Source organism: Taudactylus pleione, unplaced genomic scaffold (assembly GCF_031769625.1).
Source record: "Taudactylus pleione unplaced genomic scaffold, aTauple2 ptg000370l, whole genome shotgun sequence".
NCBI lineage: Eukaryota > Metazoa > Chordata > Amphibia > Anura > Myobatrachidae > Taudactylus > Taudactylus pleione.
In genome coordinates this window covers 2,132,360-2,158,522 of record NW_028284771.1, presented here as the reverse complement: position 1 = coordinate 2,158,522, position 26,163 = coordinate 2,132,360, and the positions used below count along the sequence as shown (strand labels likewise).

The 26,163-nt window shown below is 48.5% G+C and overlaps 1 pseudogene; it reads left to right on the top strand.

The window, feature by feature from the left end:
• Positions 1–16,915: 16,915 nt before the first annotated feature.
• On the top strand, positions 16,916–18,936 carry LOC148508345 (uncharacterized; annotated as a pseudogene).
• The last annotated feature ends 7,227 nt before the right edge of the window (positions 18,937–26,163 follow it).

The window sequence follows — 26,163 nt, the reverse complement described above, 5'->3', positions numbered from 1 at the left end:
ACCCTATTGACAGCACTGGCTATCTCCTCCCACATTTTCCACTTCTGGCTTACGCCCATATTCCTGTCTGCCTGTGGCAGGATGTCCACACACTTCTGAACCAAAACCTCCATCTCCTTTCTTGTGAATTGTGGCTGCCTTTTCATTTTCCCTGCTTTGCCCGGAATACTGGGCCCAGCAGCCTCTTCCATGTCATCCTCCTCACCTATTTGTTTAAACGTTCAGAAATTTAAGCTTGACAACTTGCACTATATTATGTTTCAAAATAATCCTTGTTTGGAAATGCATGAAATACTTACCGGCAGACTGTTGGCCATTGTTTCCCTGGTCTGTAGCCATTTCGTATCTCCCAACAAGAAATACACCAGAACGTTTTTTTTTGGTCGTGACGTATTTATACATGCGTCCTTATTTTTCGTCCGCATCATTCATTGTGCGTTCCTATGATCCCTCCTTTATTTGTGCGGGAAAATAAACACTATTTATGGCTTGGGGCGTCTCGAGTCGAGGTGGCGGTTGTTGGTTGTTGGAGGTTACGTTGGTCGGAGTGGATTGTTGGCGGGATTTGGATTTGGCGTTGTTTGGAGTGGTTTTTGGTTTGTCTTTTTGGAGTTTTATTTTCCGTTCGCTTTTTTTGCTGTGGTTCTTTTCTTTGTCAAGGTTTTTTTTGGTAAGTTTTTGCCCGTCTTGTTCACTTTGTGTCTCCTTCTTTTTGTGAAGTTTGGCTCTTTAATTTCTTTAAAAATCTCCTTTGTTAGGTTTCTTTTGGCTCTGCCCCAACGACCTTTTTATCCGGTGACTTATATATCCTCTATTGGTAAGTTTATATTTTCCCTTGTTTATTAAATGGTCATGTTTTTTATAACGCAACTTTGTTTGACCTTACACTTTTAAACTTTGGTTTTGTGATTCCGAAATGTATGAAATAATTAGCTTTTTTTTAACTGCGTATTTTTTGCCTTGTATTTGCGAATTAATTAGCGCATTTTTATCTGCGTATGTTTTGCCTTGTATTTGCGAATTAATTAGCGCTTTTTTATCTGCGTAATTTTGCCTTGTTTTTGCGAATTACTTAGCGCATTTTTATCTGCTTATTTTGTACCGTGAAATTGGTTGTGATTTCCCTTTAGCAATTTTTTAAAACATTTGGGCCCAAATTGAGGTAGTCTGCGCACTGTCGTTTTGCTCTTTGCCCAAATGTGTGTTTCGCCCCTTTTCTGTTTTGTCTTGCACCCAATTTAGATTCCTAAATGTCCACCCTAAATTGTTGCATTGTTTTTTTGTTAATATTTATAGGTTCGGAAAATCATGACAATACCCCGGCATGTAACCATCATTGGATTGTATCGTCAAGCTAAGTAATTTTTCAATTATTTTTGGCCCAAAAAACCTTACATTCAATTCTTGCAATTTCAGGTTGATCTTGGTCGGATTGTTCTGGCCATGCTCCCGGAATCCGACCAACCTCAATCTCGTCCCAGGCGTAGGCATCATAGGTGTGCAAGGCCCCAGATATATCGAACACGTGGTACCCTTTTTGGAATGCCCGATGATGAGGTGTTAAGACGCTCCTGTCTTCCGCCCCAAATCATCATAGACACTCTCTCATTAATAGAGAGTGATCTTGAGCGGCAAATTGACAGTCCGACAGCAATACCACCACTTACGCAATTTATGGCGGAGTTACATTTCTGTGCCTCAGGATCGTTTCGAACAACGGTGGGAATAGTGGCGGGAATCTCACAATCCTCCTTTTCCCGGATCCTGAGGGCAGTGATGGAGGCCCTTTTCAAGCACCTCCATCATTTTATTCAAATGCCTTTGGATATGGGTGCCCTTAGTGTGGCCAAGGTCAATTTTTACCAAATAGCTGGCTTCCCACACATCATAGGGGTTGTGGATGGTACTCACATACCACTTCAGCCTCCAACACGGCTGGAGGCCATATTTCGCAACCAGAAACACTATCACTCCATGAATGTAATGGTGGTATGTGATGCCTCCCTCCAGATCCTGTCCCTGCATGCAAAATTACCCGGAAGTGCACATGACTCATTCATCATCCGGCAATCAGGGATATGGCACAAATTAAACAACCTACAAGCTGGTGATGCGTGGCTTCTGGGTAAGTGGAGACCTTTAGTACATAACAATGTTAAGCTTGATACACAGTGATCCTGATGTTGTCACTTCTTTTTCACAGGAGACAGTGGCTACCCTTGCACGCCCTGGCTGCTCACTCCTTATTTGGCTCCTACACCAGGGCCACAAAGTAATTTTAATGCCGGACTTACAGCCACCAGGCAAGTGGTGGAGTGCTGTATCGGCCTTTTAAAAGGCCGATTCAGATGCCTCCACCGCTCTGGTGGCGAGCTCATGTATTTGCCGGATATGGTTTCGAAAATTGTGGTCCTGTGTGGGATATTTCACAACATCGCCATAAGGAGTGGTGTCCCAATGCAGCCAGAGGATGCCTTGCCTGAGAATGGCCCCCCCGAGGTTGGTCGGAGGTCTGTATGTAGGGGGGCCATACGCGATGATGTGGTGGCCAGATATTTTAGGTAATTATTAGCAAAAAAAATGTTTTTAGACACAATGTGGTAAGGATTTTTGGAGACCATCTAATTAATTTGTTTTTTGTTTCCCATCTTCTGTTTGATTTCATAATCTTTGGGACTCAAACGATGACTACTTCCTGCTACCCAAAACAAACCTTCATGGGGACACATTGGATATATATTCTGGAACCAATATTGCAACGCAACATTTGTGGAATCATGTTGGCATGCTCCTTCGTCAACCAGTTCTTGATTTTTCATTTCTTTTTTCATATGGTGTTTGATGGGTTGTATTTTTTGTTTTCACTGTGTGTATTGTTTGTGAGTCAACACTTTGGTTTTTTAGTTATGTTGTGAATAAATGTTTTGAGAGTGTAATTTTGCAAATTTTATTGACCATTACAAGCAAGTGTAACCAGGTTCACCCACATTAAAATTTATTAAGGGTTAATCCTATAATGACGCAATTTGATCTAAATTTAAATATGCTTTCTGGGTCAAAACCAACACCAAAATGAATTCTGTACAATCAGTAGGCTTTGTAAGCTCGGCCTAAGCAGGTTGCCCCCCAAATTGGAACATGTAAAATGTAGTAATATATAAATTGTCACACACAAAAAAAGGCCAAGCAGATTGTTACTGTTAGGTGTTTCATGTGCCTGTTTCCCTAAAAAATACAACACACAATCTTAGTGACATTAATTGCAAATACTTGCTGGAAGAGTCTACTTATGTCAGTGTAAACAATCTAAGATTTGGAGACAAGGAATGAGACAGAACGTTAAGTTTAAATTTTTAATTAATACAACTCTTTAAAAAAAAAAATAAAATTAGGGACGCAGGATCACAGACATATGGTCAAGGACCACCAGCAGCCCGATGACGTAGCCCCGCATCCTTTCGATGCATCCGGCTAGGTCTGCCAAACGCCTCTGGTCCTCTGTGGGTTAGAAAAGTGTGGGGCTTAATACATAATTAATGAAACCCAATGAAAAAACAAGCCAAACAAAGCTATCCAAAAATGACAATATTGTGACCAAAAGCACATTTAACCAAAAAAAACCAAGGACCCAAAAATGGACACCCAAAAATTGCCCCAAAAAACATCAGATTTTGACAGGTGGGATATGTATATGGGGAAATCAGCAGTAAAAGGTAAAGACAAACAGAAATCTACACCAAATTCTGACAACCCAAAAAAAGTAAAAGGCACAGACACAGGATTAGATACAAACATTTAAAAAAAAAAAAAAAGGCAAACATACCGTTCAAAATCACGCCCGGTCCAGAAGCAACTCCCTTGTCCTCCTCGGAGGTGCCAACATTCCCCAACGAGGTGGGAGGGGAGATTTGGGATTCAGGGGAGGGGGTAGTTACGAGAGGGGTGGTTGGAGGGGAGGGGGAATTGGGATGGAGGGGAAGGAGCCCCGACACATGTTCCACAGGGTCTGTGCAGGCTGGGGAGGAGGGGGAAATTAGGGAATTTTGGGGTGTTGATGTCTGGCTGGGGGTTGGGGAGAGGGGCCGAGAGCGCCGTCTTTGACGCCGTAGTCTTCGCTCTGCCCCTAAAAGATGGGAAACAAATTGTGGTTATTTTCGACCCTGACCTGTTAAATGCTAATTTTTGACACCACAAATATGTAAACATGCACATGCAGATATGAGTACAAAGAATAAATAGGACATACATGAAAACATGCACATGCAGATATGAGTACAAAGAAAAAATAGGCCATACATGAAAACATGCACATGCAGATATGAGTACAAAGAATAAATAGGCCATACATGAAAACATGCACATGCAGATATGAGTACAAAGAATAAATAGGACATACATGAAAACATGCACATGCAGATATGAGTACAAAGAATAAATAGGCCATACATGAAAACATGCACATGCAGTTAGGGCCACAAAGATAAACATGAAAACCACAGTCCAAAAAACGTACCTTCCGCGATCTGCATGCGAAAGCATGCCAGCAAGCGGGGCGTCCGCCGTTGCAGGTCGGACCACCTGCGCTCCAGCTGGCCGATCTGGCGGCGTGAGCCGAAGGAACGCAGGCGGCCACGTACCTCCGCATATGCGGAACGCTTTTCCCTATTGGTGATGGGGGGAGGCTGGCTGGTGATCCGCCTGTCCATCACCTCGGTTAACACCATCAGCTCGCGCCTGGTGAATGCCGAGGCTCTCATGATGGCAATGGTGTATTTTATAAAAAACTATTTTAATAAAGACCCGAAAATAAATTTGATTGGCTAATGTATTTGGGTAATTAACAGGACAAATTCTATTGGTTAGTGTATGAGTCATGTGTTCGACAGGGCCACAAATCTTTTGCGAGTTATGATAGGCTTGATGCAGTGACATGCGTAAGCTAATTTAAATAAAGAAATGAACCCAGTAAAATATGCGTGGTTAAAAACAAAGAAAACAAATGTTTAATTGGCTCAAACATGTATTTTGACAAATAAAAGCGAATGTTTAAGCCGTACGTATTCTGCGGGTAAACACAAACACGGACAAGAGTAAAGTTTATTGCATTGCAAAAAAAAAAAAAAAGACGAGCAATTAAGATAATTGATATATTGATTGGCATGATACGATTGAGGGAGGTAGGCAGAATAAAGGAGCAGGTAATCGGAATCTGACCGGCCCACTTCCGGGTTGAACTTGTGCGTCCGTTCCCTGCAAGCCACATTGGGGATGTACGCTCGCTATTTGGCACGCTCGTTAGTTAGAGGAGGGGTTGGTAGAGTTTGGGGAGGATGTTTACATGCGTTCGAAATTACGAGCGAGTGCTTGTATTAACATATTTCTGTACGTACGCCGAACGTACGAACGCCCACTTGCGTCCGGGTCTGAATGAGGGCCATAATCTTCTAGCAGCTGCCAATCTCAGAAGGCTCAGTGCGTGCCCCTCGACTCCCTCCCTGGCCATCCTATTAGAAACGCCAAGCCGTGCCTGCAGGAAACAATCTTCCTGCAGCCCAACCTAATAGGGCTCAGAGTCCCGGTGGCCTCCCCTACATCTTGTCACTGGGGAGGGGGCTTCTTGGTTCCCTTCTGTGATGAAGATATACCACCAGCAGCAGCCTTAATGTGCAAGGATTTTTCTTGGGAATCCTGGATAGAGGAGGAGTCAGTTAGCCTTTTACAAACTGGATGCAAGAGGACTATTTACGATAACTAATGAGGAGGTTGAAATCAGATACGACCATGCCAAGTCGGTCTATTCCTGACAGGATAGCATCAGATGCAACCATGTCAGAAACACCCATCAGTGTCTGCGGGAAGCTAATCTAATGGCATTTGCTGAGCTATAAAGATCAAGCTGGCCGCTCTCCTTCCTCCCCAGTTTCTTCCTCCCTCCCCAGGCCACAGTGAATGGCAATTGTCCAGCCATGGCAGCAGCCAGACCAGGGCTCAAAGTGCTCAAGGCACTTGCAACCGTGGCCACTGGGCCAGTCACACTGAGACTGTGATCTGTGATCACAGTCTGAGGCTGAGCTTGCTGCTGCAGCTGCACCACCCCCAGTGTCCCCCCTCCCTTATCCCAGGCAGCTGCAGATTTTTTTATGTTCACCCCCGCAATTGGATATGCCCCCTAGCCTTCTTGGTTCCTTTCTGTGATAAAGATTCACTTCCTTCTCCCAGGCAGCTGCAGCAGTGATGGGTGAACCCAAGGAACACCAACCCCATGCGAAGTAAAGTTTTTTAAACTGTGTAAAACTATTTTTTTTTCAAAATATGTCCACAAAATTGTTGATTATTATTTTATTATCAAATTTTGTACATAATACAGGTTGAGTCTCCCATATTCAAATATTCCGAAATACGGAATATTTTTAGCATGACTGAGATAGTGAAATCTTTGATTTTTGATGGTTCAATGTACACAAACTTTGTTTAAGGCACAAAATTATTAAAAATAAAGTATAAAATTACTTTTAGGCTGTGTGTATAAGGTGTATATGAAACATAAATGAATTTCATGTATGTACACAAAATTTGTTTGTGTCACAAATTATTGAAAGTATTGTATAAAATTACTTTCAGGCTGAGTGTAGAAGGTGTATATAATACATAAATGCATTCTGTGTTTAGATTTGGGCCCCATTCCTTAGACATTTCAATATGGTGTGCAATTATTCCAAAATACGGAATATTCCGATATCCAAAATAGCCTTGGTCCCAAGCATTTTGGATATGGGAGACTCAACCTGTAGCAACTTGATTAAGTATAATTTTACTGACAAATCTGCATATATATTAAAAAATTATACTTTCTCAGGTTTAAATAGCTATTATTTACATAATTTGATAATAAAAAAATAAATAAAAAATTTTGGGGGCATTTTTGGAAAAAATATTAGCCAGTTAAGTGGTTAAAGCCAATTACAAAAAAAGTCAATATTTTTCATACTACAGCCATGGCCAAAGGTTTTGAGAATAACACAAATGTTGGTTTTCACAAATTTTGCTGCTTCAGTGTTTTTAGACCTTTTTGTCAGACATTACTCTGGTATACTGAAGTAAAATTACAAGCATTTCATAAGTGTCAAAGGCTTTTATTGACAATTACATTAAACTTATGCAAAGAGTCAATATTTGCAGTGTTGACCCTTCTTTTTCAAGACCTCTGCAATACGCCCTGGCATGCTGTCACTCAACTTCTGGGCCACATACTGACTGATGGCCATCCATTGCGTTCTGTGCATGTGTATGCATTGCAGTGCGCGTGTGCGAACTATCTATTGCGTTCGGGACTGCGATCGCAGTGGCCACGCAGAATGATCGCAGAATGATTGACAGGAAGTGCCGTTTGTGGGTGGTGATATGGGGGTGGCCAGCAAAACGCAGACGTGCCAGTGCCAATCAACGCCATTGCAGGGGCGTGCATAAATTAACCGCTGTGATGGCCTACGCAGTCTGAGACCTCATAGCGTGCCTGGTTGTTAGCAATTTCTGAGTAAGGTCAGGGCTTGTGCAAGTGTGTGTGAGGCTGAGATGGTACTCGACTGTACCAATGGTTTTGCAGTCTTGCTAAACATTACTGCTGTGTACTAAATAAAGTGGGCGTCCTTATGTATTGCTGCGAGGGAATAGCAATCGCAATGTATTAGCATACTATCGCAGTTGAACTGCGTGCGTAATCGCTATTGCATATGCAGTTGTTGTGTCGGTAGTGAATCAGCCCCAGAGTTAGATCATGAAAGAAACACAGCGCAGTGTAATGATTTAAGGATCATGTATGAGTTAGTGATTGGATCACTGCGGTATTATGAACACAGCCAGATGTGATATTACGTTCATGCATCCAACTTGTTGTGCTATTTATGTACTTCAAAAAATATAATTGTTTGGTTATTAGATTTACTTTGTTTAAAAACCAAATTCCAGAATATATACAAACCGCAGCAGTGTTATAAAGATGTAGAGTGCTGGGGTATTATCTTGTCTTGTGAAAATAGAGAGCAGTTCAGTGTCTACACAGAGCATCCTGCACATGCACTTACTGTATATTTTTTTTGGCTCAGTATTAATTGAGCTAGTGCTACGAGCTTTCATGCTGCTTTATTTGCAGCATTTAAATTACAGCACATATTGTTGTATAAGCTTTAACTCTTCTCTGACCTTATAAAACTAACCAGTGATTTTGCAGATCCTCTGTAGATCTTTACTAACGCAAGTCGAGTGTTATTATTTTCAGATCAAAAAGAGTATTGTCCTCCTGGGCTATGCTGGTGCTACCACTACCCCTTTTACAGAAGCTTTGCTGTTCACAACTAGGCATGGCCACCCCCACACCCTTGGACTACTCCCCTGGGCGCTCTGGTGTGTCATATGATGGCAGACCTGCCTATGCATAGCACAGCACATGATAAAATAAAACAGCAATTTTCTTAACTCTTTAGAGGGGATGATTCTGACTCAAAGCCCATATTCACGTAAGTTGGAGATTATTTGCTACTGCACATGCCTCTAAAGCCCACGGAATCCTACAGATTCTGCGCACAGTGGCCCTGATTCAGAGCCGGACACTCTGACAGAGCGCTTGCTCTGAATCAGGGCATCTTTTTTTTTTTTTATGGAGCGGCCTCCTGGCCGCTCGCATTGCTGTGGGTTGCCACCCACAGCTAATGCGAGCGGCCAGGATGATGGTCGCGATGGTCAAGACCATCGGGCTTGCGACGAGACCCTTGTGGTAGGGTCTCGTGGCCGCAAGCCCCAGAGAGCTTTTGGCTCAAACAGAGCCGAAAGCTCTCCCACTGACATCACTTGTGATGCAATGGAAAGTGCAATGGAAGTGTCACAGGAATGGTATCGGACTCAGACGCTTACTTGCATACATTGGAGGCCATACTCTAGTGGAGATTTTGAACCTAGCATGGGGCTGGTACAGGTGTTGATGGTGCTTCAGGTGGTTGCGACTGCAGCCACTCAAAATGGCTGTCCCAGTCCTTCCGCATTCAGAAGCATGGTTGTACACCAATAGACGGGCTGATACTATAATTAGCATAACGTTGTGGGCGCGACTATGGCAAAAGACGCAGTCCAACTCAGAATAAGCCCTAGAGCCTCCATTTATCAAACATAATAGATTTCAAAGGCAAAAAATTTAATAAATGACTTCCAAGGTCAAAAACAAAGACCATGAGCACCCTGACAGTCTAAATATACAGTCAAATCTTATTGTGAAAATGATCAGAAAAACAAAATACATTCAATCATAACAAATATATCAGGTGAACAATCAGTACACTGAGAAGTGAGTGAAATCCTTTCTAATTACAATGTTATACCTATGTGAACACAACATGAATTCCATCCTTTTGCAATGAGCTGAATAGAAGTGTAACAGACTATGGTCTAGTGACCCTTCAGCTATCTGCGGGCCAGTTTCACACCTCATTGCTTGCAACAAATGAACGGTGAAATGGAATTTGTAGCAAATGATAGTTGTTCCTTAGGATAAGCATTTGTAGGTCAAATATATTCATTTATAAAATTTATAGTAGGCCAAATTATTGTAAACAGTAAATATTTTATAATTGATAAGCAAAAGGAATCAAATATAATGTACAGTAGGCCTGATTCAGATCCGCTCGCGAGCACATAGCGCTCGCAAGTGGGTCGATGGTCCCCCACTGCACATGCGCACGCCGGAGCCGGCTCCGGCATGCGCAAGACTCAGCCAGTGATGGGCGCTCCGAAGCTACAGGTCTCGCACCGAAATTAGGCGGCTGTTGATTGTGATTGACAGCTCGCACCGTTTTGAAGGCAGGGGGGGTGGCTGGCCAAACGAAGGCATTCCCGAAGGAACACCTGCCGTTTGGGGGCGGCCTCAGTAGTGAGATTCCGGCTCTATTAGAGCCGGAAGCTCACTGGGGCTTGCAATGGACGAGGCCCTACCACAAAGGTCTCGTCGCAAGCCCGATGGTCGCGGCCATCGCGACCATCACCTGGCCGCTCGCAAAAGCTGTGGGTGGTCACCCACAGCTTAGCGAGCGGCCAGGGGGCCGGTTAAAAAAAAATGCCGCCCTGATTCAGAGCGAGCGCTCTGAAAGAGCGTCCGGCTCTGAATCAGGCCCAGTGTTTTTGTTTTATTAAAGTAGAGTGAAACGTTGCAGGGGATGTATTATTAGAAATGTTCCCAATTGTGATATCTCCCAGGTATGATTCATGCTAAAACCCTGCTAACTTTAATTTTCATCATCATCCAATCTTCAAATGGTTTCTTTAAACAAATGGTTCCATGTACTGTATAAGGGCACAGTGTTGTTATCCCCTGGCCAAGACTTTCACATAATTCCAAGCAATATGATAATTGTGATGATAACACAGAATTCAGCTATTGAGAAGGTCATTTACAACACAAAGTAAAATAACCAATACAACTGCAGAGATTGTGAACAAGAAAAAATATTTAATATGAAAATATATATGAATTAAGTACTGACTCTCACATAGCTAAAGTATTAATAATATGATATAAAGAGATTATAAAACTAAACTTTTATTAACAACAGTAGTTGTTAATAAAATAAGTACAGAATTATAAAGACATAGGTTTTATTTTGCAATTAAAATATACAGTATTTAAGGGTCTACCAATATTACAGTGCTGCATTGGGTAGTTTCACATTTTGGCAGATCTGTGCTAGTGTAAGAGTCAATCGTGATGCTCTCTTTTTGTACTGCTAGTCTGGAACACACCAACAATTATGGGGCTGATTCAGAGTTGTAAGCAAATCCTATGGTTTTCATATAGCTTTGATGGATGAAGATCTTGTCAGCCCCGTTTTCTGGTTGTGTTGAAGCCAGTGGCTGCGTCCATGTACGCAGCTTCACTGGCTTCAGCTGCATGAAAACACCAACCATCCTGAAGAACCTGAGGGTTACTCAGATGACCGATGTTCAAGCAGAGTGATCCAATGCGGCGGCCTCAGACAGCGCAGTGCTTCATAGAAGCTGGCAGAAGGCTTCTATTAACACAAAATTCCATCCAAGGATGCAGCTGCTGTGCTAATGACATACAACTCTTATTTAGACCCTATGTCCAATAAGCATGTGAAATGCGTCATACGAGCCATCACATGATGTTCACCTGTTCTATTAAAATCTGCTTAACCTGTTAAATTGCTGATCACATGGTGTAATTGTCCTGGTCCTTCCATAAGTTACACTCTTAAAGCCAGGGGTGAATTGGCCATAGGGCTCACCGGGTAGATTCCCAGTGGACTAACACATATAGGGCCATCTCTTGACTGGGTGACTTTTTGTTTTTACATGTAATCCCACCCCCAGTAATGCCACACTTCTTGCAGGATGACAGGCAGCCAGACAGTGCCTGTCATAGCAAGCAGAGCGACCCATGGGGGAGCTCTTAACATCACAAGAAGGGGCTGGTAGTCTTTCTGCAGAGCTCCTCCCCATTCCCCACCAAGATGGAGAAGAACTGTGCCACAAACAGTGACTCAGAGCCCCTCTGGCTGGATGGTAACTAGAGTGGTATCAGTTAAAACTTACCAAGTCCATAACTACAGCTCCTGAAAAAGGGCCAGCACTCACCAGTTGGCCTAGGGGGCCGTGGGCACTGGGCTAAGGTGTGCTGGACAAGGGGGCTCAGGAGATAATGAGATAATGAAGCTAAGGCCTGGGGGGTCTGAGGCTTAGTTAGAGGACAAGGCTAAGAAGAGACTCTGGCTAATGTGGGAGCTGTTTTGGCTGGTGTGATATTTAGGGTAAGGGGTCTCGTAATGTGGAGGCTGTTGATTGGAAGTACAGGGCAGGGGGCTCTGTATTTAGGTGGTGCTGTACAGTGAGTAGGGCTGTCTGATGGTGCAGTGTATGTGTGGAAGGCTTTGCTGGGATCAAGTGTTTGATACCAGCATCAGCAGAGTTGCAGGGGCAGGCAGAGGGGATGTGTCCTCTGCGGGACACATCCATTGCCGGCACTGGGACAGTGATGTCCCTAGCGTCAGTGCAGACGCTGCGGGCACCTGGTGAAGGGACCGTCTGGTCCCTTTCATCAGTGCCGGCGGTACTGTGGCGCCGGGAGAAGCTTGGCTCCGGGCGCAAGCTCAGCGGAGCTTGGTGCCTGGCAGCCAAGAAGCGGCGGGTAGCCGGCGCTGGGACAGAGTACCTGCTCCCAGTGCCGATCAGGCATTGGGCGTGGCGCTCCATGCAGCGGGTGTTTGGCTCTGGCCGCGAGCCAAACCTGGTTCGCGGGCCAGCAGCCAATCAGAGGCGGATGCGATGAGCCAATCGCGGCTTGCCGCATCATAGCCCCGCCCACTCGCGCTGTCTTGTATTAGACGGCGCCGAGCGGGAAAAGTTAGTTCGGCGGCGGAGAGGGACGAGAGAAGACCTCCCGAAGAGTGGAAGATCGGTGTGTCAACAGGGGCGGCGGCCGCCGAAGAGGCCAGAAGACGCCGCTGTCAAGAGAGAAGACAGGCGGCGCCGGCTGGAAGAAGAAAAGAAGAGGCGGCGCCGCTGGCCCTTCCTGAAGAATGCGGCTGAGGACCGGAGAGGACTGCAGGGGAGGGAAGTAAAAGAGCATCACGAAGTTCCCCCCAGAGCTTCTTCCAACGTAGCAGGTAGGCCCTCCGTGAGGCCGACCATATACCCCCCTCCCTAGACTGCCAGGGTTGTCGGGTGCTAGGCCCGTGGAGCGTTGTCGGGCACTAGGCCTGTGGGTAATTAGTCGGGCACAAGGCCTGAGGCACAGTAGCGGGCATTAGGCCCCATAACAGGATTTCCCCTTAAGTAGGTGTAAGTGGCCTGGGTATTAGGCCCAGGCCACTAGTCAATAAAGTAGGTGGGCAACTGCCCGAGCCACCCAAATTATAAGGTGGTCTGGGCATTAGGCCCAGACCGCTAAGTGAGCCCCACAGATAGGCAGGCAAATAGGCTTGATATCCAAATAAAGTGGTCTGGGCATTAGCCCACCGTTTGGCAGGCACCTAGGCCTGAGCCGCAGGTAAGACCCTGGGCGTTAGGCCCAGGGCCCTGAGCCCATTAGCTGCAGCACTAATATAGAGAGGCAGATGATTAGAGGTGTGAGCAGTGGTGGAGAGATGTACGGCTCCCACCAATGAGGTAATGTTTTCCCCAGTCACTGAGAAGAGGAGCTGGCCAGCTCTGGATAGGTAGGTAGCAGACATTTAAAGGGACAGCACCGTGTTTAGCTCTTGTATACTTATAGTCTGTGATTGGTGTTCCGTGCAGGGCAAAAGTTTAGTTATTGTTATATCTGTCGCACTACACACACTGTAGGTTGAGGGTGATGCTGTTTTAGTATGTGTAGTTGCTTGACATCGGTTTAGGCCCTGCACTGCTGTGTTGTGTATCTCCTTACAGGGACCTGTAGGCGAGTGAGCGGACGAAGAGCAAGAGTGGACATGGTGAGAAATATCTGTGTGTACTGTCTCTCCCTGTTTGTTTGCAGCAGGCACCGCACCACCTCTCACATTTGGCGTAGTCGGCAGGATCACGGACACGATGTGGACCACCGGCAAGAGGACCCCCCTACGGACAGCTCCAGAGTGGAACCATCCCCGGGCGTATGAGGACCCCCTGCAAGACGTGTCAGCGGCTAGGACATTATGCCAGCGAATGTCCCTGGTGTGAATTTAGGGCGACAGAAGAGGAAGAAATGTCCCCGTTGGAGATCACACAGATGGCCCAGCAAGCAGTCCAAAGATGTGGTCAGAAGAACCCGGTGAAGAAGAGACTCTGGTGTATGCTCTGCGGAACCTACGGGCATGAGCATAATAGCTGTCCACGTGATGAAGAGTGGCACCAGGAGGACGAAGAATTCCAGTGTGAAGGATGTGGAGATCCAGATCACGAGCTGCTGGATTGTCCCTGGACGGAAACACAGAAGAAAGCAGAAATATCTTATGTGTCGCGGCAGGTGGAGCAACACCAAGAACTCCGGCACAAGGTGACCAAGGAGCCAGTGTGTGAGCTCTGTAAGAAGAAGGGACATGAGCTTCAAGATTGTCCGTGGGATGAAGACCAGATGATCTTGGATGGCCGAGCCCAGAAGTGGATAGAAGAAGCCAGGGAAGTGGAGTAGAAGAGCCTGCTGGAAGTACGTTCGCAGGTGCCCATTGTTCCTGAGCAGGAGCCGAAGGGTAGAGATCCCTTTGTGAAGAAGGTGGCAACAGCACCCCCGTGCTGGAAGTGTCGGCGGCAGGGACACTTGGCCCATGAGTGTCCCTGGGAAGATGCAGCGGCACTGTTATGCCCCGAAGAGGCCCCAGTGAAGAAGAATCCTTGCCCGCAGAGGACGGATGTGGATGACTGGGAGGTGAAGATGCTGTGCTGTAAGGAAGAGCGTGAAGACCCAGTGGCAAGGAAGTCCAGGATCTCCCCATGCTGTAAGAGTCCACGACCTGGATACCCGGAGATGTCAGCAGAAGAGATGGAGTATGCTGAAGAAGGAAATTGTCGCCTCCTGCAGGAGTCTGTGGAGAAGATCCAGATTCTTGTAAAATGTCGGCAGAGACCCGGGAAGAAGAGGATGCCCCGGAGGAAGCGACTATTGGGTGGTGGTTAGTGCCACACCCTGAATGCAGTGAAGATGCCCCAGACAAGTTGGAAGAAGAGTGGGTGGCTGCGTCATCCTTAGAAGAAAATTCCCCATGGTGGCTCATCATGAGTGGCACTTCCGAGTTGCCACTCTCACAGAGGATCCGCAGAGTGAAGTCAGGAGGTACGAAGATGGAGAGCCCGGAGCCAGTGGAGAAGGAATGTGGGGTCATAGTCGGTCCCGGCTGGGCCCTCGAACAGATCCTCGCTGGAGGGACCATAGAATACCCTGACCTGCGGACGATGGAGATGGAAGAAGACTTTGTAGGGGCTACAAAGGAGAAAGGGGGGGAAAATGTGGAAGGCTGTGCTGGGATCAAGTGTTTGATCCCAGCATCAGCAGAGTTGCAGGGGCAGGCAGAGGGGATGTGTCCTCTGCGGGACACATCCGTTGCCGGCACTGGGACAGTGATGTCCCTAGCGTTGGTGCAGACGCTGTGGGCACCTGGTGAAGGGACCGTCTGGTCCCTTTCATCAGTGACGGCGGTACTGTGGCGCCGAGAGAAGCTTGGCTCCGGGCGCAAGTGCAGCGGAGCTTGGCACCTGGCAGCCAAAAAGCGGCGGGTAGCCGGCGCTGGGACAGAGTACCTGCTCCCAGCACCGGCCAGGCATTGGGCGCGGCGCTCTGTGCGGCGGGTGTTTGGCTCTGGCCGCGAGCCAAACCTGGCTCACGGGCCAGCAGCCAATCAGAGGTGGATGCGACGAGCCAATCGCGGCTCACCGCGTCATAGCCCCGCCCACTCATGCAGTCTTGTATTAGTTAGTTCGGCGGCGGAGAGAAGACCTCCCAAAGAGTGGAAGATCGGCGTGTCAACAGGGGTAGCGGCCGCGGAAGAGGCCAGAAGAAGCCGCTGTCAACAGAGAAGACAGGCTGCACTGGCTGGAAGAAGAAAAGAAGAGGCGGCGCCGCTGGCCAGGACGCGCCAGTGGCCGAAGAATGTGGCTGAGGACCGGAGAGGACTGCGGGGGAGGGAAGTAAAAGAGCGTCACGAAGTTGCCCCCCGGAGCTTCTTCCAACATAGCAGGTAGGCCCTCCATGAGGCCCACCATATACCCCCCTCCCTAGATGCCAGGTTTGCCCGTGGAGCGTTGTCGGGCACTAGGCCTGTGGGTAATTAGTTGGGCACAAGGCCTGAGGCACAGTAGCGGGCATTAGGCCCCATAACAGGATTTCCCCTTAAGTAGGTGTAAGTGGCCTGGGTATTAGGCCCAGGCCACTAGTCAATAAAGTAGGCGGGCAACTGCCCGAGCCACCCAAAATATAAGGTGGTCTGGGCATTAGGCCCAGACCGCTAAGTGAGCCCCACAGATAGGCAGGCAAATAGGCCTGAGCCCCAAAAATAGTGGTCTGGGCATTAGCCCACTGTTTGGCAGGCACCTAGGCCTGAGCCGCAGGTAAGACCCTGGGCGTTAGGCCCAGGGCCCTGAGCCCATTAGCTGCAGCACTAATATAGAGAGGCAGATGATTAGAGGTGTGAGCAGTGGTGGAGAGATGTACGGCTCCCACCAATGAGGTAGTGTTTTCCCCAGTCACTGAGAAGAGGAGCTGGCCAGCTCTGGATAGGTAGGTAGCAGACATTTAAAGGGACAGCACCGTGTTTTGCTCTTGTATACTTATAGTCTGTGATTGGTGTTCCGTGCAGGGCAAAAGCTTAGTTATTGTTATATCTGTCGCACTACACACACTGCAGGTTGAGGGTGATGCTGTTTTAGTATGTGTAGTTGCTTGACATAGGTTTAGGCCCTGCACTGCTGTGTTGTGTATCTCCTTACAGGGACCTGTAGGCGAGTGAGCGGACGAAGAGCAAGAGTGGACACGGTGAGAAATATCTGTGTGTACTGTCTCTCCCTGTTTGTTTGTCACTATCTATCTTTCCTTCCTTCTGGGCGGACGGTGAACCTTGCAACCCAGTGCAAGGACGGATCTTCACCTGGTGCGTGAGTACCGATAGGTGAAAATTCGGGATCTGAGGCCAAAAGTGCCAATGATGATCTTCACTTAAAACCTGAATTTATCCCCCGGTTCGGTAGGGCGCGTCGGTCGACGTGAGGAAGGACGGTACTCACCTCGTCTCCTTCCCCCTAGGTCATCGTGTCCGTGTTCTATTTGGAAGTTCCAGGACCGTCTGTTCAACACACGGCCTGAAGGTGAGAGGGTGCGACGCAAGGTAAGGAACCGACGTACACCTGCACGGCAGCAGGCACCGCACCACCTCTCACATTTGGCGGCATCGGCAGGATCACAGACACGATGTGGACCACCGGCAAGAGGACCCCCTACGGACAGCTCCGGAGTGGAACCATCCCCGGGCGTATGAGGACAAGAGTGACTGGATTACGGTGTCGGGAGAAGACATCATGAAGATGGTGCAGCAGTCGGTACAGCGCGGCAAGGAAGAGCGCTGGGAGAAGGGGCGCAAGAAAGCAGATGTGACCCCCTGCAAGACGTGTCAGCGGCTGGGACATTATGCCAGCGAATGTCCCTGGTGTGAATTTAGGGTGACAGAAGAGGAAGAAATGTCCCCATTGGAGATCACACAGATGGCCCAGCAAGCAGTCCAAAGATGTGGTCAGAAGAACCCGGTGAAGAGGAGACTCTGGTGTATGCTCTGCGGAACCTACGGGCATGAGCATAATAGCTGTCCACGTGATGAAGAGTGGCACCAGGAGGACGAAGAATTCCAGTGTGAAGGATGTGGAGATCCAGATCACGAGCTGCCGGATTGTCCCTGAACGGAAACACAGAAGAAAGCAGAAATATCTTATGTGTCGCGGCAGGTGGAGCAACACCAAGAACTCCGGCACAAGGTGACCAAGGAGCCAGTGTGTGAGCTCTGTAAGAAGAAGGGACATGAGCTTCAAGATTGTCCGTGGGCTGAAGACCGGATGATCTTGGATGGCCGAGCCCAGAAGTGGATAGAAGAAGCCAGGGAAGTGGAGTAGAAGAGCCTGCTGGAAGTACGTTCGCAGGTGCCCATTGTTCCTGAGCAGGAGCCGAAGGGTAGAGATCCCTTTGTGAAGAAGGTGGCAACAGCACCCCCGTGCTGGAAGTGTCGGCGGCAGGGACACTTGGCCCATGAGTGTCCCTGGGAAGATGCAGCGGCACTGTTATGCCCCGAAGAGGCCCCAGTGAAGAAGAATCCTTGCCCGCAGAGGACGGATGTGGATGACTGGGAGGTGAAGATGCCGCGCTATAAGGAAGAGCGTGAAGACCCAGTGGCAAGGAAGTCCAGGATCTCCCCATGCTGTAAGAGTCCACGACCTGGATACCTGAAGATGTCAGCAGAAGAGATGGAGTATGCTGAAGAAGGAAATTGTCGCCTCCTGCAGGAGTCTGTGGAGAAGATCCAGATTCTTGTAAAATGTCGGCAGAGACCCGGGAAGAAGAGGATGCCCCGGAGGAAGCGACTATTGGGTGGTGGTTAGTGCCACACCCTGAATGCAGTGAAGATGCCCCAGACAAGTTGGAAGAAGAGTGGGTGGCTGCGTCACCCTTAGAAGAAAATTCCCCATGGTGGCTCATCGTGAGTGGCACTTCCGAGTTGCCACTCTCACAGAGGATCCGCAGAGTGAAGTCAGGAGGTACGAAGATGGAGAGCCCGGAGCCAGTGGAGAAGGAATGTGGGGTCATAGTCGGTCCCGGCTGGGCCCTCGAACAGATCCTCGCTGGAGGGACCATAGAATACCCTGACCTGTGGACGATGGAGATGGAAGAAGACTTTGTAGGGGCTACAAAGGAAAAAGGGGGGGAAAATGTGGAAGGCTGTGCTGGGATCAAGTGTTTGATCCCAGCATCAGCAGAGTTGCAGGGGCAGGCAGAGGGGATGTGTCCTCTGCGGGACACATCCGTTGCCGGCACTGGGACAGTGATGTCCCTAGCGTTGGTGCAGACGCTGTGGGCACCTGGTGAAGGGACCGTCTGGTCCCTTTCATCAGTGCCGGCGGTACTGTGGCGCCGAGAGAAGCTTGGCTCCGGGCGCAAGCGCAGCGGAGCTTGGCACCTGGCAGCCAAGAAGCGGCGGGTAGCCGGCGCTGGGACAGAGTACCTGCTCCCAGCGCCGGCCAGGCATTGGGCGCGGCGCTCTGTGCGGCGGGTGTTTGGCTCTGGCCGCGAGCCAAACCTGGCTCACGGGCCAGCAGCCAATCAGAGGTGGATGCGACGAGCCAATCGCGGCTCACCGCGTCATAGCCCCGCCCACTCATGCAGTCTTGTATTAGTTAGTTCGGCGGCGGAGAGGGAGGAGAGAAGACCTCCCAAAGAGTGGAAGATAGGCGTGTCAACAGGGGTAGCGGCCGCGGAAGAGGCCAGAAGACGCCGCTGTCAACAGAGAAGACAGGCTGCACTGGCTGGAAGAAGAAAAGAAGAGGCGGCGCCGCTGGCCAGGACGGGCCATTGGCCGAAGAATGTGGCTGAGGACCGGAGAGGACTGCGGGGGAGGGAAGTAAAAGAGCGTCACGAAGTTCCCCCCCGGAGCTTCTTCCAACATAGCAGGTAGGCCCTCCATGAGGCCCACCATATACCCCCCTCCCTAGACGCCAGGGTTGTCGGGCGCTAGGCCCGTGGAGCGTTGTCGGGCACTAGGCCTGTGGGTAATTAGTTGGGCACAAGGCCCGAGGCACAGTAGCGGGCATTAGGCCCCATAACAGGATTTCCCCTTAAGTAGGTGTAAGTGGCCTGGGTATTAGGCCCAGGCCACTAGTCAATAAAGTAGGCGGGCAACTGCCCGAGCCACCCAAAATATAAGGTGGTCTGGGCATTAGGCCCAGACCGCTAAGTGAGCCCCACAGATAGGCAGGCAAATAGGCCTGAGCCCCAAAAATAGTGGTCTGGGCATTAGCCCACTGTTTGGCAGGCACCTAGGCCTGAGCCGCAGGTAAGACCCTGGGCGTTAGGCCCAGGGCCCTGAGCCCATTAGCTGCAGCACTAATATAGAGAGGCAGATGATTAGAGGTGTGAGCAGTGGTGGAGAGATGTACGGCTCCCACCAATGAGGTAGTGTTTTCCCCAGTCACTGAGAAGAGGAGCTGGCCAGCTCTGGATAGGTAGGTAGCAGACATTTAAAGGGACAGCACCGTGTTTTGCTCTTGTATACTTATAGTCTGTGATTGGTGTTCCGTGCAGGGCAAAAGCTTAGTTATTGTTATATCTGTCGCACTACACACACTGTAGGTTGAGGGTGATGCTGTTTTAGTATGTGTAGTTGCTTGACATCGGTTTAGGCCCTGCACTGCTGTGTTGTGTATCTCCTTACAGGGACCTGTAGGCGAGTGAGCGGACGAAGAGCAAGAGTGGACACGGTGAGAAATATCTGTGTGTACTGTCTCTCCCTGTTTGTTTGTCACTATCTATCTTTCCTTCCTTCTGGGCGGACGGTGAACCTTGCAACCCAGTGCAAGGACGGATCTTCACCTGGTGCGTGAGTACCGATAGGTGAAAATTCGGGATCTGAGGCCAAAAGTGCCAATGATGATCTTCACTTAAAACCTGAATTTATCCCCCGGTTCGGTAGGGTGCGTCGGTCGACGTGAGGAAGGACGGTACTCACCTCGTCTCCTTCCCCCTAGGTCATCGTGTCCGTGTTCTATTTGGAAGTTCCAGGACCGTCTGTTCAACACACGGCCTGAAGGTGAGAGGGTGCGACGCAAGGTAAGGAACCGACGTACACCTGCACGGCAGCAGGCACCGCACCACCTCTCACATTTGGCGGCATCGGCAGGATCACAGACACGATGTGGACCACCGGCAAGAGGACCCCCTACGGACAGCTCCGGAGTGGAACCATCCCCGGGCGTATGAGGACAAGAGTGACTGGATTACGGTGTCGGGAGAAGACATCATGAAGATGGTGCAGCAGTCGGTACAGCGCGGCAAGGAAGAGCGCCGGGAGAAGGGGCGCAAGAAAGCAGATGTGACCCCCTGCAAGACGTGTCAGCGGCTGGGACATTATGCCAGCGAATGTCCCTGGTGTGAATTTAGGGTGACAGAAGAGGAAGAAATGTCCCCATTGGAGATCACACAGATGGCCCAGCAAGCAGTCCAAAGATGTGGTCAGAAGAACCCGGTGAAGAGGAGACTCTGGTGTATGCTCTGCGGAACCTACGGGCATGAGCATAATAGCTGTCCACGTGATGAAGAGTGGCACCAGGAGGACGAAGAATTCCAGTGTGAAGGATGTGGAGATCCAGATCACGAGCTGCCGGATTGTCCCTGGACGGAAACACAGAAGAAAGCAGAAATATCTTATGTGTCGCGGCAGGTGGAGCAACACCAAGAACTCCGGCACAAGGTGACCAAGGAGCCAGTGTGTGAGCTCTGTAAGAAGAAGGGACATGAGCTTCAAGATTGACCGTGGGACAAAGACCAGATGATCTTGGATGGCCGAGCCCAGAAGTGGATAGAAGAAGCCAGGGAAGTGGAGCAGAAGAGCCTGCTGGAAGTACGTTCGCAGGTGCCCATTGTTCCTGAGCAGGAGCCGAAGGGTAGAGATCCCTTTGTGAAGAAGGTGGCAACAGCACCCCCATGCTGGAAGTGTCGGCGGCAGGGACACTTGGCCCATGAGTGTCCCTGGGAAGATGCAGCGGCACTGTTATGCCCCGAAGAGGCCCCAGTGAAGAAGAATCCTTGCCCGCAGAGGACGGATGTGGATGACTGGGAGGTGAAGATGCCGCGCTATAAGGAAGAGCGTGAAGACCCAGTGGCAAGGAAGTCCAGGATCTCCCCATGCTGTAAGAGTCCACGACCTGGATACCCGGAGATGTCAGCAGAAGAGATGGAGTACGCTGAAGAAGGAAATTGTCGCCTGCTGCAGGAGTCTGTGGAGAAGAGTCCAGATTCTTGTAAAATGTCGGCAGAGACCCGGGAAGAAGAGGATGCCCTGGAGGAAGCGACTATTGGGTGGTGGTTAGTGCCACACCCTGAATGCAGTGAAGATGCCCCAGACAAGTTGGAAGAAGAGTGGGTGGCTGCGTCACCCTTAGAAGAAAATTCCCCATGGTGGCTCATCGTGAGTGGCACTTCCGAGTTGCCACTCTCACAGAGGATCCGCAGAGTGAAGTCAGGAGGTACGAAGATGGAGAGCCCGGAGCCAGTGGAGAAGGAATGTGGGGTCATAGTCGGTCACGGCTGGGCCCTCGAACAGATCCCCCCCTCCCCTATTTTCCTGTCCTGACTCCTCCCCTCCTCTTACCTTAACCTCAGTGCAGTTGTCGGGGGTCTGACATCACATTCTAGTGACCGGCCCCGGTGCAAAGAGTTGAGTGTTGTAAGTGGCCTGTGTTTCCCCCTCTCCACGTGGTCCTGCTGTCTCCGTTACTTTGTCTGCTGTCCGGGAAGTTACCAGCTGCAGAGAAGTCAGTTCAGTGTCCTCCCGACTTCATTTCTATGTGGGGCGTTGTGTTTTTTTTTTCCCCTCTCTTTCTTTTTTTGATCCCTCCTTGCTCTTATCTCTCCTAATAATATGTGCCTAATGGATGCTGGGTTTTGGGTTACCACTCCACAGCCATCTCTGCACTGATCAATCACATTACAAGGGGCAGTGTGATAAGAAACACAAACAACTAATCACCTTTGCAGAAGACCAAACAAACACTAGAGTGGGGTGTGTGTACTAGCGAGGGCTTCTCTAATGTTCCTGCTGGTGATACCAGAGAGCAGCAGCATACTGCACTGCAGCTACTGAGCTACAACAATCCCCAATATGTTCAGCCTGGAAGTGCTAATGTCATTGTGTAACCAAATAATAAATTATTTCCCCACAATTAGCCCAGCTCAGGGGAAGCCTGCTCTTCCAATGACACTACAAGTCTCAGCATCCAAATACTGTATACGATATACTCAGCTGATTATATTGAGGCTGAACAATGAATAGAGTAAAAGACCAATAGAAAAAGTGTTTTATTTCAGATTGATGGCCAATTACCTTAATACATAATCTATGCACATAGAATGCTGGTCTCTCTCTCTCCCCCTCCCCTCCCCTCCCCTCTCCCCATGAGCCCTACACCTGTGCATTATGTGCAAAACATCCCTTTTATAAACCTATACAGGGATATTTTGCCCATAATGCAATTAATATACTGTATTAATGATTATCCATTCGATTAACAATTCACCAATCACCTATGATATGGCTGCTTCCAGTACCAACGAGACTTTAATGCTCAGATGCATACACACTATGGATATCGATTAGACATGTTTTTGGATTGGATTTCACAGAGGGTGTAGTTTATTAAATGGTGGTAATATAACATTCTGTATCCTTGTGGCATAGTGTAATAGACTATTTTAATATATTTCTCTCTCTTCTTTTCATCCCACCCCCCTTTCCTACTGTCTCCCTCTAGTTGCCCCCCTTTACTCTCCCGTTTCCTCCTGTTTGTCCCTCTTTCCTCCCGTGTACCTCTGTCATCCCCCTTTCCTCCCATTTCCCTCTGTTCCTCCCCTTTCCTCCCATCCCACTCTGTTTGTCCTCCTTTCCTCCCATATCCATCTGTCCTCCCCTTTCCTCCCATCTACCTCTGTTTGTCCCCTTTCCTCCCGTGTCCCTCTGTCATCCCCCTTTCCTCCCGTCCCCCTCTGGTTGTCCTCCTTTCCTCCCGTTTCCCTCTGTTCCTCCCATCCCACTCTGTTTGTCCTCCTTTCCTCCCGTTTCCCTCTGTTCCTCCCCCTTTCCTCCCATCTACCTCTGTTTGTCCCCTTTCCTCCCATCTACCTCTGTTTGTCCCCTTTCCTCCCATCTACCTCTGTTTGTCCCTTTTCCTCCCATCTCCCTCTGTTTGTCCCCCTTTCCTCCCGTGTCCCTCTGTCATCCCCCTTTCCTCCCGTCTCCCTCTGTTTGTCCTCCTTTCCTCCCGTTTCCCTCTGTTCCTCCCCCTTTCCTCCCATCTACCTCTGTTTGTCCCCTTTCCTCCCATCTACCTCTGTTTGTCCCCTTTCCTCCCATCTCCTTCTGTTTGTCCCCCTTTCCTCTTGTGTCCCTTTGTCGTCCCCCTTTCCTCCCATCTACCTGTTTGTCCCCTTTCCTCCCGTGTCCCTCTGTCGTCCCCCTTTCCTCCCATCCCACTCTGTCCTTCCTCCCATATCCCTCTGTCTTTCCCCTTTCCTTCCATCTCCTACTGTCCGTCCCCCTTTTCTCCCCCTATCCTCTCATCTCGCCCTATTTTTCCCCCTTTACTCCTGTCTCCCTCTGTTTATCCCATGTATATATATAAATATATACATTATATAATGTGATCTAGTAACACCTACTGTAATAATTGTGCATATATTACAGTCGGTGTTATTGGAACAAGATCCCCACATCATATTACTGAGTATATATATATATATATATATATATATGTGTAATTATCTTGCTCCAGCGGAACCTACTGTAATATATGCACAGAATTGTTTGAGGGAAGGGGGCCCCAAACAGGTATCTTGCCTAGGGCCCCACGAAATCTAAATCCGGCTCTGGCTGTTACCAATAAATCTGCAAGCCTAGCTAAGGACTCTCTGTGTGAAATAACCTCCATTTCATATTCCACTGACACCCTTTTGAAACGACCCAGGTTCAACCAATAGGTCATTTCAATAGATTTTTGGTTAGTTTCTAGCACTTACCTCTCCTGCTCTAATGCATGCAATAAACCCCCAAGTCCTCACTTCACAACCGACAGCTCTTATTGGAAGATCCGTCCTATGTGGTTTTAATCGCAATTGTACATGCATACGACCTTACTTAATGCCACTATGCATGCGGTAAGTGCTGGGATATTTTGCATTCAAAATGTGATGATTTATACATCCCGCCCCATGGAGCTCATTCAGACTCGGTCGCAAGCGGCCGCTCGCTTGTACGCGGCTGATGTTAAGCGACCACGCATGCATTCGCTTCGTACTGCAAGTGCGCGAAATACTCAGCGATCAGAATCCGATCGCTCGCCAAGCAAAGACAGCTCAGTGAGTGACAGGAGAGGCCATTTGTGGGTGGTAACAGGGGAAGGATAATAATAACGGGGGGAGTGGAGGTGCAAACGCAGGCGTGTTTCAACGCCGTTTCTAAGGCATACATAATTAAGAGGCAGCATCATAGTACACGTCACCGTTTTTTTTTTTTACAAAGAAATCCTCGCAGTGCTTGCAGTAAGGTAAGGCAACCACAAGCGCTGCGAGCCCTTCCGATGGTCCTCGATGTACCAATGTTTTAATACACTTCCTGGAGATGACATGCGCTAGTGGGCGTCTCTACATATGCTAATGGACATCTGCATACACAAAGTGATCACTCGCCAAGACAAAGTGGGCGTGCTTATGCCTTTCCGAGCGAGCGCCTGCCATGCCGTCACTTTGCTGAATTTGCATACGCTGGGGGCGAGCGATCGCATCTAGTGAGCGGCTCTGAATCAGGGCCTATGTCTGATGTCTAAAGGCAATGATCCTGATGTGATATTTCAATTTAGAACATTTTCTAAGGTGAAGTGAGCACAATTTATTTTATTAAATTTTTTTTGTCCTTGAAGAATATGATTTGTTTTATCAAAAGTAAATATTTTATCTAGTGCAAATCTATTCCCAGTGTGCTCTCTAAATCTTGACAAAATATAAACCTTTTTAAATAAAGTATTATGTAAGGATATAAGTGCATCATGTCTTTGGGCTATAAAGCAGTACCACATAATGTGCTGTCAACCATTTAAAACGGTGAAAAGAGATGTTAATGACATAATAATGGCCCAGAGTGTTGGAGTGAACAACTGTTATGGTGCTAAAGAAAGACATTACTGTGCATATAGGAATGCACTGTCAGCACAACGCATGCAAATCTGTCAGTGCCGCTCAAAATATACAAAAGCAGTATGTCTATTCTCTACCACTTCTTAGTAGCCGATCTGGGCTAATTATTATGATTAGTGGAGACTAGCGCAGCATTATCATGGAGGAAGCATTCAGTGCTATGGGTTAGGTGTAAGCTGAATAGTGGGTACGGTTATTATTTTGTTGCAAGTGGTCTGCAATTCACAAGGGGTAGACACTAAACAAGACAAGTGGATGTGTTCCCAAAGCAAACAATCAGATTCTAGGTATCATTTATCTAATACATTATATAAAATAACAGCTAGTATTTCATTGGTTGCTATGGGAAACACCTCCAATCTCTAGAAAGTTTCTCCTCCATAGAATTCCAGTAATACCCCTTTTCCACCAAAATTCTGGGTCTGACCCGGAGTTGGAACAGAGGCCCTGATTCAGAGCCGGACGCTCTGACAGAGTGCTCGTTCTGAATCAGGGCGTCTTTTTTTTTTTTATGGAGCGGCCTTCTGGCCGCTCAAATTGCTGTGGGTTACCACCCACAGCTAATGCGAGCAGCCAGGATGATGGTCACGATGGTCAAGACCATCGCGACCATCGGGCTTGCGATGAGACCCTTGTGGTAGGGTCTCGTGGCCGCAAGCCCCAGAGAGCTTTCAGCTCAAACACTTGTGATGTCAGTGGGGCCTCCCCCAAACTGTAGG